Here is a 13,390-nt window from a genome sequence, read left to right as displayed (position 1 = left end):
TCAAGAGTGTGTTGCTGGAAAAGCACAGCGGGTCAGGCAGCATCCAAGGAGCAGGAAAATCAATGTTTCGGGCCAGAGCCCTTCATCAGGTTCAAAACGTCGAGCTTCTTCTGTTTGCTAACTATTGAGCGCTTGTACCTGCTGATGAAAAGGCACAAATCTTTACATAGAGGAATGTCACTCATCTGAGAAGGGCAGACTGCAACATTCCTCATTCTACCTTGCTAGCCTTTCTATTGACACTGACCGACCTAGCTCCTCACCAGCCAGCTTCTTCTTAAAGGTGACCAAGAACCCCTCTGCTGGTCTGAACCCACTCTTCTTTATTGTGCAGCAGCTTGTCCTGCAGTGAGAGAAAGAGAAGTGTTGAGAGTGATAGGAAGGCGAGTGTGCTGTGACTGGGCAGTAGCTGAGTGATGACCCTTCAGTGTGAGGTTGCACTGGTACTTCTTGTAGAATGGGGGAGAGTGTGCTTCCTGTATTGGGTCCTATTTCTTTAATGCCAGCAGGAGGCATGCCCTCGTGTTACATGGGCCCAGGTTGCCCAGGTCTGATGGGGAGCTGTTTTCATCTCCTTTCAGAGGACGTCTTATCTGGCCCAGACAGCCTGGAGTTTGTGAAATGAGGTGCCACCGTCCGCTGATTTGCTGAAATCTCTGGTGTGTATGTCTGTGTTTTGCGGGATAGCTGGTGAAGGGAGATGCTAGGAGCAATCGTCAGTACAGATCGTGGAGCTCTTCGCTAGCGGTGAATGAAAGAGTATCTGAGTGGCATTTAAATGTGGTACCAGAACATTCTACCCAGGAAGAACTGCCAGGAAGTGAGGTCTTGCATCTTTAAACATACGTGTCTCACCACTTATCCACAGGACTTGCTTGTATACGAAATAAGCTGAAAAGCAGAAACTGCAGAAAGTTCACCATCGGCCCTGGAAGATATGACATCATCTCTGATACTTGGCGCCATACTTTAACTCCCAAATCGGAAATCCACGCCCCTCATGTCCCTGGAATTGTTATCAAACCATACATATTTATTTTTATTTGTTCCATCCATTCACTTGTTTCGTTATGAATACCCTGTGCGTTCAAATACAGAGTCTATAGTTCTGTCTTTTATTAATATTTTTGTACTCTCTTCCCCTGTATGTTGTTGCACTCTTAGATTTGTATGCTATGATCACAATTTGCTTCTTTACGACCTTTCTCAATTTATCAAACCTTCCCAAACTTGATTCCCCCATCATCGCTAATTAATTTAAAGCCCTCTCTCCCACCCTGGTTAAACATCTCGTAAAAGCACTGGTCCTAGCACTGTTGGGAGACCTTCCAGGTGTTACAAATCACAATTTCCCCAGTGCTGGTACCCTAGGAACTGAAGCCCATTTCTCCCAGTCCAGTCTTTGAATCATGCATTCATCTCCCTAATCTTATCTGCCCTATGCCAATATGCTCATTGCTCAGATAATAATCCAGAGATTATAACTTTTTGAGGGAAGGACCATTCTAAAGCACTTCACAATGATTGACATTATGTTGAAATGGATGCATGTCTGTACTGTTGGACACCGTGTTATATAATTCTATGATATGGCAGCCAATTTGCTTCAAATAAGGTCCACAAAAAGATAGGAGTTTTTAGGCACTGGGATAAATATTGACTAGGACTTTGATTTGAGTTATGGGAGTTTTGAGAGGTAGTTTACGGGCAGAAAGAGCTTGCATTATTGTCTCATTTGAAGGTACTCCCTCAGTACCACACTAAATAGTACGCTCTATTAGAACTTTCAAGACTTGATTTTAAACCCCTTACCCAATACGAACACAGTGTGTTCAGGGGTAAAATTTTGTGAGCACCTACCCCTACCCATTCAGCATGGTGGCTCAGTGGTTAGTACTGCTGACTCACAGCACCAGGGACCTGAGTTTGATTCCAGCGTTGAGTAACTGTCTATGTGGAGTTTGCACATTCTCCCTGTGTTTGCATGGGTTTACTCCAGGTGCTCTGGTTTCCTCCCACAATCAAAAGATGTGCAGCTTAGATGAATTGCCATGCTCAATTCCCATGGTGTTCAGTGATGTGTAGGTTAGGTGCCTTAGTCAGAGGTAAATGTAGAGCAATAGGATAGGAGAATGGCTCTGGGTGCAAGAGGGGCGATAGATATAGGACAGATGTCAGAGGTAGTTTCTTTACTCAGAGTAGTAAGGGTATGGAATGCTTTGCCTGCAACGGTAGTAGATTCGCCAACTTTAAGTACATTTAAGTCGTCATTGGACAAGCATATGGACGTACATGGAATAGTGTAAGTTAGATGGGCTTCAGATTGGTATGACAGGTCGACGCAACCTCGAGGGCTGAAGGGCCTGTACTGTGCTGTTATGTTCTATGATACTCTTCAGAGGGGTTGGTGAAACTTGAAGTGCCTGTTTCCACACTGTAGGGATTCTATTCATGCCAGCCTCCTGCCAGGTGCTATTTTAATTCTTAAGGAAATGACACTTCCAATCATCAAGAGACCAGGGCCTTCTGTCATTGGGGTCCACATGTCATTTTAAATCAAGAGTGGCGTCAGTGCTAAAAAAAATCCTGGGGAGCATTGCCAGAAGATGGATCCTGCAGACTTTAGGTGGTTCCCTTCAGGAAGATTCATGCAGGCTCTACAAACTGCCAATGATCCGCTGCCACATTGCCAACATTGTAGGTTGAACCAACCCAAACCCTGCAATTGGCCTACAGCTGTCACCCAGTGATCTCCTCATGTCCATTCATCTTGAGAATGGTTATGTGATGAAGCCTGTGGGGTAAATAATCTGAGCCTCTTCAATTATCCAAACATATACTAGGCCACTGGCCTGCTCCTCCTCTCATGGTGCCAAGGCAGTTGAGTGAGCAAAACTGGAAATGGGAGTGATCTTGGCTTTGTACAATAAGCCGTGCTGTCTGTATCTGTGAGTAATTGACACCCAAAATTCATTTTTTTTTAATCATTGTTGTCTTGCAGTTTATACGAGGCATGACACATTGCTCATGTAGTGAGTCCTCTGTCCCTGTTGTCTGCAGTATGTTGTAAGGAGTCTGTTCATGTTGCATCTCTTTGTTCAAAGATTCTGAATTTGGAAGTTGCCAAAGTGAACGGTCTGGTTGCTGAAGCGGGAGAGCTGGGCACCAAGCAGCAGATGGCGCTGTGTGGTGCAAAATTCCAAGGAAACATTGAGCCGAGAGCAGCCACCATTCTCTCATGCACACTATTAAAAATCACACAACACCAAGTTATAGTCCAACAGACTTTAATCTGGTGTTGTGTGATTTTTAACTTTTTCCACCCCAGTCCAACATCGGCACCTCCAACTCATGCAAACTGTTCAGCTAGAGGGTGACCCTGTCACTGAAAGGGTCCACTCTATCACCAGACTGATATATATTTTACAGTAATGCTAATTCTCCCACACTTTGCTGCTGCACTGCAGGGATTTCCTGTTCTTGGTGGCTTTATTTGAATATTTCTCACCTTTCACAGCTTTGATAAATGATTCCCCAAAACATTTCTGTGTTAGACCAGAATCACTCACTTCTGTAAATTGCTCAATGCGTAGGTGCTTTAGAATGTTGCGCTTGTGGGTTTTCTTGGTCTTTGTTCCCACACTGTGAAGTTCTTTGCTCTGCTTCCTACATGTTTTAATTCGTCAGATCTGTGACCTATGGTGGTAGTACCTGGTCTGAGCTGCAACTCGTTTTTTTTTTAAAAAACTCGCTCTTTCAGCATGAATTATTGCAGGTTTGAAGCTTCCCCTTTGCACCAAGAATGTTTAGTTTTGACTTAGGCAACCTCCCGAGTCTGTTCACTCATTGTTTTGAACTCATATTTGGAAAAGCTCCCACAGGCACTTTGCAAATGCAGCCTACATCTCTGGATCGTTGGCCACCACCAAGAGTGGCTCAGCAGCAGCATGACTGATCGAGCATGTCAAGTCCTAAAGGTGCTAGACTTGGTCCGCAGCAGGTGCTGAGGGAACCAACAAGAGGGAAAAACATACTTGACCTCATCCTTACCAATCTGCCAGCTGCAAATGTATCTGTCCATGACTATATTGGTAAGAATGACCACCACACAGTCCTTGTGGAGATGAAGTCCCACTTTCACAATGAGAGTAACCTCAATGATACTGTGTGACACTACCACTGGCTAAATGTGATAGACTTTGCATAGATCTAGCAACTCAAGACTGGGCATCCATGAGGCACTGTGGGCCATCAGCAGCAGAATGTATTCCAACCCAATCTGTAACTTCATGGCCTGGCATATTCCCTACTCAACCATTGCCATCAAGCTAGGGGATCAACCCTGGTTCAAAACAGAGTGCAGGATGGCATTCCAGGAACTGCACCAAGTGTCAACCTGTTGAAGCTACCAAACAGGACCACTTGCATGCCAAACAGCATAAGGAGCAAGTGATAGACAGAGATAAAAGATCCTACAACCAACAGATCAGATTTAAGCTGTACAGTCCTGCCACATCCAGTCATGAATGGTGTTGGACAATTAAACAACTCAGTGAAAGAGAAGTCTCCATAAATAGCCCCATGCTCAATGATGCAAGTGCAAAGTAAGGCTGAGACATTTGCAAGAACTTATAGCCAGAAGTGCCAAGTGGGTGATCCACCTCAGTGTCCTCAAATGGGCCCCAGTGTTACAGATATCAGTTTTCAGCCAATTTGATTCACTCCACGTGATATCAAGAAATGGTTGGAGGCACTGGATACTGCAAAGGCTACGGGCCCGAACAACATTCCAGCAATAGTACTGAAGACTTGTGCTCCAGAACTTGCCATTCCATTAGACAAACTCTTCCACAAGCAATACTGGCATCTACCCAACAATGTGGAAAATTGCCAAGGTATGTCCCCTACATAAAAAGCAGGACAATTTGGCCAATTACTGTCCCATCAGTCTACTTTGGATCACAAGTAAAGTGATGGAAGGTGTCATCAACAGTGCTATCAAATAGCACTTGCTTTGCAAAAACCTACTCAGTGAGGGGATTCCTGAAGAAGGGCTCATGCCCGAAACGTCGATTCCCCTGCTCCTTGGATGCTGCCTGACCTGCTGCGCTTTTCCAGCAACACATTTTCAGCATTGTGTGAATTTTAACCAGGAATTAATTTGACAAACCTTTATTGCACTCTCTCTATAACAAGAACGACCTTCCTCAGATAAGGAGACCAAAACTGCCCACAATATTCTAGATGTTGCTGCAGTAAAGTCCTGTATAACTGCAGTAAGACATTCTTGGTCTTGTACTCGAAACCTCTCACTATGAAGGTTCACAGACAGTTTGCCTTTTGTATTGCCTGGTGTATCTGCATATTTAGTATCTGGTGTACATCCAGGTCTCATTGCACTACCTGGTCTTCTTATCGATTGCTGTGCAGATAGTCATCTGCCTTCCTATTATTGCGAACAATGTCAATAACCTAATGGTCATCCACATTATAATGCATCTGCCATGCATTTACCCACTCTTTCAACTTGTCCAAATCACATAGAAATATCTTTGCATCCTCTTCACAGTTCACTCTCCCATCTAATTTTGTATCATCTGTAAAATTGGAGATATTACTTTGGATTCTCTCATCTAAATCATTAATGTATATTGTAAATAGCTGGAGTTGTAGCACTGACCTGTTTATCCCTACTCATTGTTTCCTGTCTGCCAAACAGTTCTCTATGCATCTTAATACATTACCCCCAATCTCTTGCACTTTAACTTTACATGCTAATCTCTTATATGGGACCTTATTGAAAGCCTTCTGAAAGTTCACATAAATCACATTCATAAGTCCCCCCTTATCAAATCTACTAGTTACATCCACAAAACATTTAGTAGGCTTGTCGAGCATTATTTCCCTTTCATGATCCTAGTAAGTAACATTCACACAAATGCCAGGCAATGACCATCTCCAACAAGAGAGAATCTAACCATCGTCCCTTGACATTTAATGGCATTACCTTTATCCTCTACTGTCAACATCCTGATGATCACTATTGACCAGAAACTGAACTGGACTAGCCTTAAAAATACTTATTGCAAAATACAAAAATAGCCTTAAAAATACAAATAAAATAATTATTCTAGAGTCTGTTGCTCTGATGCTCTGGCATGTGTTGACAAGTTACCAAATCTGCATAGTTGTTTCTGATGTCTTGCAATCACTGCTTGCCAAGGAGATACAATAAATACTATCTTGAGATGTTCTTTCAATCACTCTTTGAAAAGAACAAATAGGTTTCACCCTGAAATAATGTAGGACGTTTGGGTTTCAGATTTGGGAGAGATCAGCTGATCAGAAGGCTCCTCCCAACCCAATGCATTTTTAGCAAACCTTCCTCCAACCCATCTGGATAAAACAAGAGCTTTTTTCAAAGCAGTCACAGTTCACAACACTCCCAGCAGGGTCTGCGAAGCTGTGGTGAGATTTCTCAGAACCTTATTCAAAAAAAATTCCTGTGTTAACCTTTAATGACCTCTTGTAAGAAAACCACTCCAGGTAAGTCCACAAAATATGAAAGAAATTTATTTTCCCCACAATTCTTCAAAACGAAAGTCCTCCAATTAATATTGAATATGAAGTGTCTCTGCAGCAATGCAATTCCCAAAAATCAAATTCTATTGTGAGGAAGGAAATTCTGTTTATTGAAAGAATCATACTGTTCATTCCAATCAACGCCAGCTCAATGTCCCTCAAAACTCATCAATTAAAGCTGCAAGTGGTTCGCTGTCATTACTAAATCAGAAAAATATCACATTTTCAAAAACCCTGACAAAAGTAATCACACCCTAACTTGACAGGTAACTTCTGACCATTTAGGCCAGCCCACCCAGGGATTTCAATGCACTGTGTAAAAGAACAGTGAATTATGCAGGATTGATTCCAAGGTTACAAACTGCAACAGTGAAACTCAAATGCTGGCATCCGGTTTTGGCGTCAAAGTAAAATTCAGAAATTTTATTTCAGAACACAACTTATCAATTTCAAGGAGTGAACATGGCAAACCAGTCAGCTGTCAACAGTCAGCGAAGGAATCCTGTGCTGCCTGCCCAGTGATCAAAAAGTGATATCAAACAATTGGCCCTATTGTACTGATATTTTGAAGTCTATGGGTTTGATTAATTAAAATCAATTTTTTTTTAAATGGTAACGTGTAATTAAAGAAATGATGGTTCTTATTTTGTGTCTGGAGTGATATTAGCTGAACTTAGGCTTTCAACTTGCAATTGATTCACCAAAGGGACACTAGTGTTAAGAACAGTCCTTTCCATATATCTGTGCGTATTTACTTCAAAGAGGGAAAAGTAGCAAATAATAATAAGCACCAAATAAATTGAGTTAGCCAGACATTGCTGGTCCAGGTTGTCAGGAAATCTGAGGGCATGGAGACTATATGTTGTGGATCCAGACTATCAGGCTCAGGGAGAGTGTGCAGGTCAGATGTATGAGCCCAGACAGTCAGGATTTGAGAAAAGGATGTGGCTCAGACATGGTAGGTTTATAGCCAATATTGTCTTGATGGTGAGTCACTTACCCAGTTCCTCAGTAATGCAGTGCTGTCAGCTGATTGGTTCCCTTGCACACATTCTGATATTTAAACATTGTTTAATTCAATAATGAGATATCTTAAAGCAGGTCTAAAGGTTGCTGAAATAACTCCATGAAGGCTGATATCTCATCACCAAGTCACCACACCCTTTATTTACACTTGCACAGTACATGATACCAACGCTGCTAGCACAGAGCCAGCTCCTTGTGTGAATCCCTGACACTCCTATAGTTATCTGGCAGGCAGAGCTCCCTGACTCGACGAGGTTAACAGCCCCAATCAGGGAACTCATATTCTATTCTGGCTGACATCATTCTAATCACCACATCCTGCCCCCTTAAGCCCCATACATAAGCCCGTTTTTCGTCCTGTAGTTTCTCCTGGGGCGTTTTTACACTGTATCTGGTTCCTCTGACTCTGCCGCAGATGCTGGTGGTGTGTTCCACACCATAGCCTGCCTCTACACCTGGAGCATCTAGGCAGAAATTCATCTTCTTCTTCAGACAGTAGTAACGTCGAGGCTGTAACATTAGTAAGGCGTTCAACAAGGTTCCCCATGGGAGACTGATTAGCAAGGTTAGATCTCACGGAATACAGGGAAAACTAGCCATTTGGATACAGAACTGGCTCAAAGGTAGAAGACAGAGGGTGGTGGTGGAGGGTTGTTTTTCAGACTGGAGGCCTGTGACCAGTGGAGTGCCACAGGATCGGTGCTGGATCCACTACTTTTTGTCATTTACATAAATGATTTGGATGTAAGCATAAGAGGTACAGTTAGTAAGTTTGCAGATGACACTAAAATTGGAGGTGTAGTGGACAGCAAAGAGGATTACCTCAGATTATAACAGGATCTTGACCAGATGGGCCAATGGGCTGAGAAGTGGCAGAAGGAGTTTAATTCAGATAAATGCGAGGTGCTGCATTTTGGGAAAGCAAATCTTAGCAGGACTCATACATTACCAGGCCATTTCCTTGGTTTCAACTCCAAACTTTGTCCCCTGAAGTAAACTGTCTCTCTCACTTAGAGGAGTCCTTTGTCTGGTATTGGTGTTCTTGATGCCGTTCCACTCTCCCCAAGAGGTCTGGGAAGATCAGATTTAACCTGGTGTGGAATCTTCTCACCATTAGCAACTCTGCTGGTGCTGATCCTGTAGTTGCATGAGGGGTGGGCCTATAATCAAACAGGAACTGGGACAGTGGTCCAGTTCCCTCAGAGCCAGATTTCAGAGTGAACAGTATGGCTGACACTCCTGTTTATATCTGTCAACCAGGATTCCCTGATTGGAACAGATTAACAGCCTCAATCAGGGAACTCATAAGCCCATCTGGCTGACCTCATTATAATCAGTGCAGTTGTCAAGAAAACCTTTTCTTAATACACTGTGGGACATGGGCATCACTGACTGGCCAGCATTTATTGCCTGTCCTTAGTTGTTCTTGCGAAGATGGTGGTGAGCTGTCAATAGATCCAGACACTAGGTGAGGCACTGCAACACTTCATTTCCAGGATGTTATCAAACTCTGGTGACTAGGAGCCCAGGGTTTCTTTGTCTCATTGCATTGTTGTTTTGGTAATTGTACTAAAGTCTACATTTTCAACTTTAACACTGCTGGGATTGTATGTATGTGCCAATCTGAATCAGTAAATACTAGTTATGCTCCTCAGAGAAAATTGTAATGTAAGTGACATTAGGACCAGAATGTTACTTGGATCCCTCTGTAACTTCCTGCAGTCTCTGGCATCTGGCAGGAAAAATGCTGCCAGCCCTTGGGACAAGCACACTCACTTGTGTACCACATTGGAGAGACATGCACTTGTAATTGGGCAGAACGTCACATATGTCTCACTACTATCTCCTCCATCTAGGGCAATGCCTTGTGAAGAACTCTTCACACAGACACCAGCACAACATGGATTGGCACTGTTACAAACACTGCTCTAAGCGCAGCCTCAGTGCAATGAACTGGCTTTTCCAAGTGCATTCTAAACCTTGAAATTATCAAATGCTGGCCAAATTTTAAGCCTGCAAATATTACAGATCCCACTACTGGCAATGTGACACTGTAAATGGCATATACACAGAGGCCTATATTACTCAGAACCGATCAGGAACAAGATGCAATATCCTTAAAAGCATCCAATCATTGCAGCAATTGGGAGCATGATGAAAGATGATGCTTAATGAAATGAATTTAAACTTTTATTTACAAAAATGTTTTACGTGTATATACCTCCACTATGTCTTTTGAATCTCTTACCCATATGCCCTCTGTCATTCTGTTTTGGTGCAGCCCCAGCATCCATACCTGAGGTGGAGGAAAACTATTGACTTTTTTGTCAGTGCAAAAATGCCCCAGGAGAAACTACAGGATGAAGAACGGGTCTACATGCTGGGCTTAAGGGGGCAGGGATGTGGGGATTGGAATGACTTCAGCCAGAATAGAATATGAATTCCCTGATTGGGGCTGTTAACCTGGTTTGGTCAGGGAACTGTGGCTGCCAGATAAGTACAGGAGTGTCAGGGATTCACACAAGGAGCTGGCTCTGTGCTAGCTGAGTTGATATCATGTACTGTGCAAGTGTAAATAAAAGGTGTGGTGACTTGATGATGGGATACCAGCCTTCATGGAATGTTGATGTTGCTGGCTGAGCCAGCATTTATTGTCCAACCGTAGTTGCCTCTTGAGAAGGTGGTGGTGAGTTGCCTTCTTGAACTGCTGCAGTCCATGTGCTGTAGGTTGGCCCACAATGCCTTTCCAGATGGAATTCCAAGATTTTGACCCAGTGACACTGAAGGAATGGTGATATATTTCCAAGTCAGGATGGTGAGTGGCTTGGAGAAGAACATGTAGGTGGTGGTGTTCCCATGCATCCATTGCTCTTGTCCTTCTAGATGGAAATGGTCATGGGTTTAGAAGGTGCTGTCTGAAGATCTTTGCTGAATTTCTGCAGTGTATCTTGGAGATAGTATATGTTGCTGCTACCAAGCATCAGTGGTGGAGGGAGTGTATTTTTGTGGATGTGGTGTCAATCAAGCAGACTGCTTTCTTCTGGATAGTGTCAAGCTTCTTGAGTGTCGTTAGAGCTGCACTCATCCAGGCAAGTGGTGAGTATTCCATCACATTCTTGACTTGTGCCTTGTAGTGTCATCCTGTTCCCCCCCCAGTTGAAGCAAAACACTCAGAGACACAATATAGTTTCACCTTTATCTTCATGTTTATCCCAGGCTCTGGAGGGAGAGAGAATGATCACCCATAGACATGAGTTCACAGTCTTCTCTGGAATAGTAGTTTCCTAATGAATTATACAGTCATTTTACGGGCAGGAGCGTCCAGATAAGGCAACATACATATTGATTGGGTGACTGTTACAATCAGCGAGCATCAACAGTAAAAATTAAGCCATCTGCTGTTACACAATGAATGTTTTTAACCTTAACTGGTTTCACATAATGAATATTTTCACCTTGTTAACTGACCTTACATACTGAATTCTTCCAATATTGTTAAATTGCTCTACATAATGAATGCTTTTCCACCTTGTTAACCCATTACCCTTGCCTCCAGCACCCCATTGTTAACTGCAATTTCTTATCTGATCTGAGTCATGTTCAGCTGAACCTCATTTCACAACACTCAAATCTTAATTCTTTCCCTACCTGCTCATACCCAATATACATTCTCATTCCATTCTTTTATCATTTCAAGATAAACACTTAGATGGGGCTACCAGTTTTCATAAGACTCTAACAGCCAGTATTTAAGAATGTTATTGATACACAACATGCAGTGATTATAACAACAACAATTATTAATCCATTACAGTAAATAGAATTTGAAGAATCCTCTCATGTGGAAAAAAAATCACCAGTAAAGTTCTTAAATCCACAGTCCTTAGTGACCACTCCATTCCCTCCAAGTCAAGTGGAACCATTCCCTCCAAGTCAAGTGGAAATGAGCCAGTTCTCCAAAATCTCCTTTACTAAAGTCCAACCTGAAAACAATATTCAGTCTGTTATTGCATCACTCCTTGAAGAAATCTGATTTCTTGGATAAGGGCAGTTAAATGCTTCACAAAACTGACAAGACTTCCATCCTTCCAGAGATCTTAAGATGGAAGATACCAGCGCCTCTGAGTGTGCAGTGCAGCAGCTGTAACTGCAGGCTAGGTGAATGCAGCATTCTTTGCTGCTTCTGCTCCCGCTCTGCTGTTAAATGTAACAAAGCCAACTGGCCTTTTTGATGTTAGCTTGATCAGTGAACCTTCATATCCCTTAAGTGATCAAAAGACAAGGTAAAGCTCACATAGTTTAATGTCCATAGGAAGGCCACTGACAAAAAGTGTACAGACCTCCTCTGTTGTTGGCTTCTTCCCTTTTCTTGCTCATGACTGGGGAGCTGATTGAATCTGTTGGATCAGGTTGTGGACGGTGGTCCGAAGGCATGCTTTATCTGTGAATGGAGAAACTTGAGAGATGATGTTAGCTGCTGAAAGTACCTTTGCATTTCCTCTCTCACTCCTTCCTTGCCAAGGTGGTTATCAGTATGAAGGTAGTCACACATTTAACTACATTAAATTGTCTGCCTATTTCAACATTCTTTGAATTCTTGAAGTCTATTATTCTGTTCACTATTTATGACATTATCAAGTTTTATACAATCCATGAACTTCTAAATTGTACTGCTAAACAATTCAGTCAATTATAAACAAAAATCAATGGTTCTGAAATCAACCCCAACCTCGGGTAACCCCATTCAGGTTATTCAAAAATTATTTTCCTTTAACAAATTAATACTTGGCTAATGTGAAAGCTAGGAGAAAGTGAGAATTGCAGATTCTGGAGATCAGAGCTTAAAAATGTGATGCTGGAAAAGCACAGCAGGTCAGGCAGCATCAAAGGAGAAGGAGAATCGATGTTTCGGGCATAAGCCCTTCTTCAGGAAAAGCTGTGAAAGCTGTCCGGAAAAATATTTCAAAAGTCTGGAGCAGCAAGAAAACAACAAAATGTTTCCTGTGCGTTAGCAATTGAAGAGGAAGTTTCAGTTCAGATTTAAATCTCAAATATTCATAGGAAATAAATACTGAATATTTTAAAATATGTTCTCCAAATAAAACATTCGGAATTACAGTGGCAACTTTGGGAGAGATCAACACTCTGAATTTGCAATATGAAGGGGCCAATGAAATCTTAACAATAATTAACAGAATTTAAGCAGCTCAGCCTCAAGTTCTGATATTCTCTAAAATCTTAACAAAACATCAAACTCAAAATGCACTCTTCTTTTCGTGAACACTCTGCTTTAAAAACACAGCAGCAAAGATATTATAATACAATACTCTCATCTGGTTAAAGCATGACCACTGTTCCTTTTTAAACAGGCATTGTAGAATTTCAAACACATCAGGGGCTCAAGGCACTCAGTTGATTTGTTTTAAGGTAACAAGTAATTTATGATAATTTTAAGAAAGACATAATGTTGTACAATTTCAATGTAAAAACAAAACCTACCCCATTACATAGCTCACAAACACACTGAATTGAGATCCTGATTCAAGCAAGACAAAACAATTACTTAAAAGGATTTTCTGAACCAGTATTTTAACAAACCAAAGTTTTTAAACATCAAACACTCTCCACATGGCACAATCTACATTGAAAATTTCCTTTTTCAATCCAAGCATTAGTACAACCTTAATCTCAGCGTTTCTCATTTTTTTTTACATCCTTTCACTGAAATTACTCTTATAAAAAGAGAAAGACCTTGCAACAGACCACATGGTGCTGCAATCCT

The 13,390-nt window shown here is 42.0% G+C and overlaps 1 long non-coding RNA gene across 3 annotated transcripts in view; it reads left to right on the top strand.

Moving 5' to 3' along the window:
• Window positions 1-7,220, top strand: part of LOC122564716 (uncharacterized) — a 61,574-nt gene extending 54,354 nt beyond the window's left edge. For all 3 annotated transcript variants that reach the window (XR_015759537.1, XR_015759535.1, XR_015759533.1), the window contains one exon: window positions 7,015-7,220. This is a non-coding gene — a long non-coding RNA (uncharacterized LOC122564716). The remainder of the gene's footprint in view (window positions 1-7,014) is intronic.
• The last annotated feature ends 6,170 nt before the right edge of the window (window positions 7,221-13,390 follow it).

This window comes from Chiloscyllium plagiosum, unplaced genomic scaffold, assembly GCF_037043375.1.
Source record: "Chiloscyllium plagiosum isolate Xiang-an unplaced genomic scaffold, Cpla_swu_hap1 HiC_scaffold_2, whole genome shotgun sequence".
In the NCBI taxonomy this organism is placed as follows: Eukaryota; Metazoa; Chordata; class Chondrichthyes; order Orectolobiformes; family Hemiscylliidae; genus Chiloscyllium; species Chiloscyllium plagiosum.
Note: the sequence above shows the minus strand (reverse complement) of the source record. Positions and strands in the feature narration are given on the sequence as shown.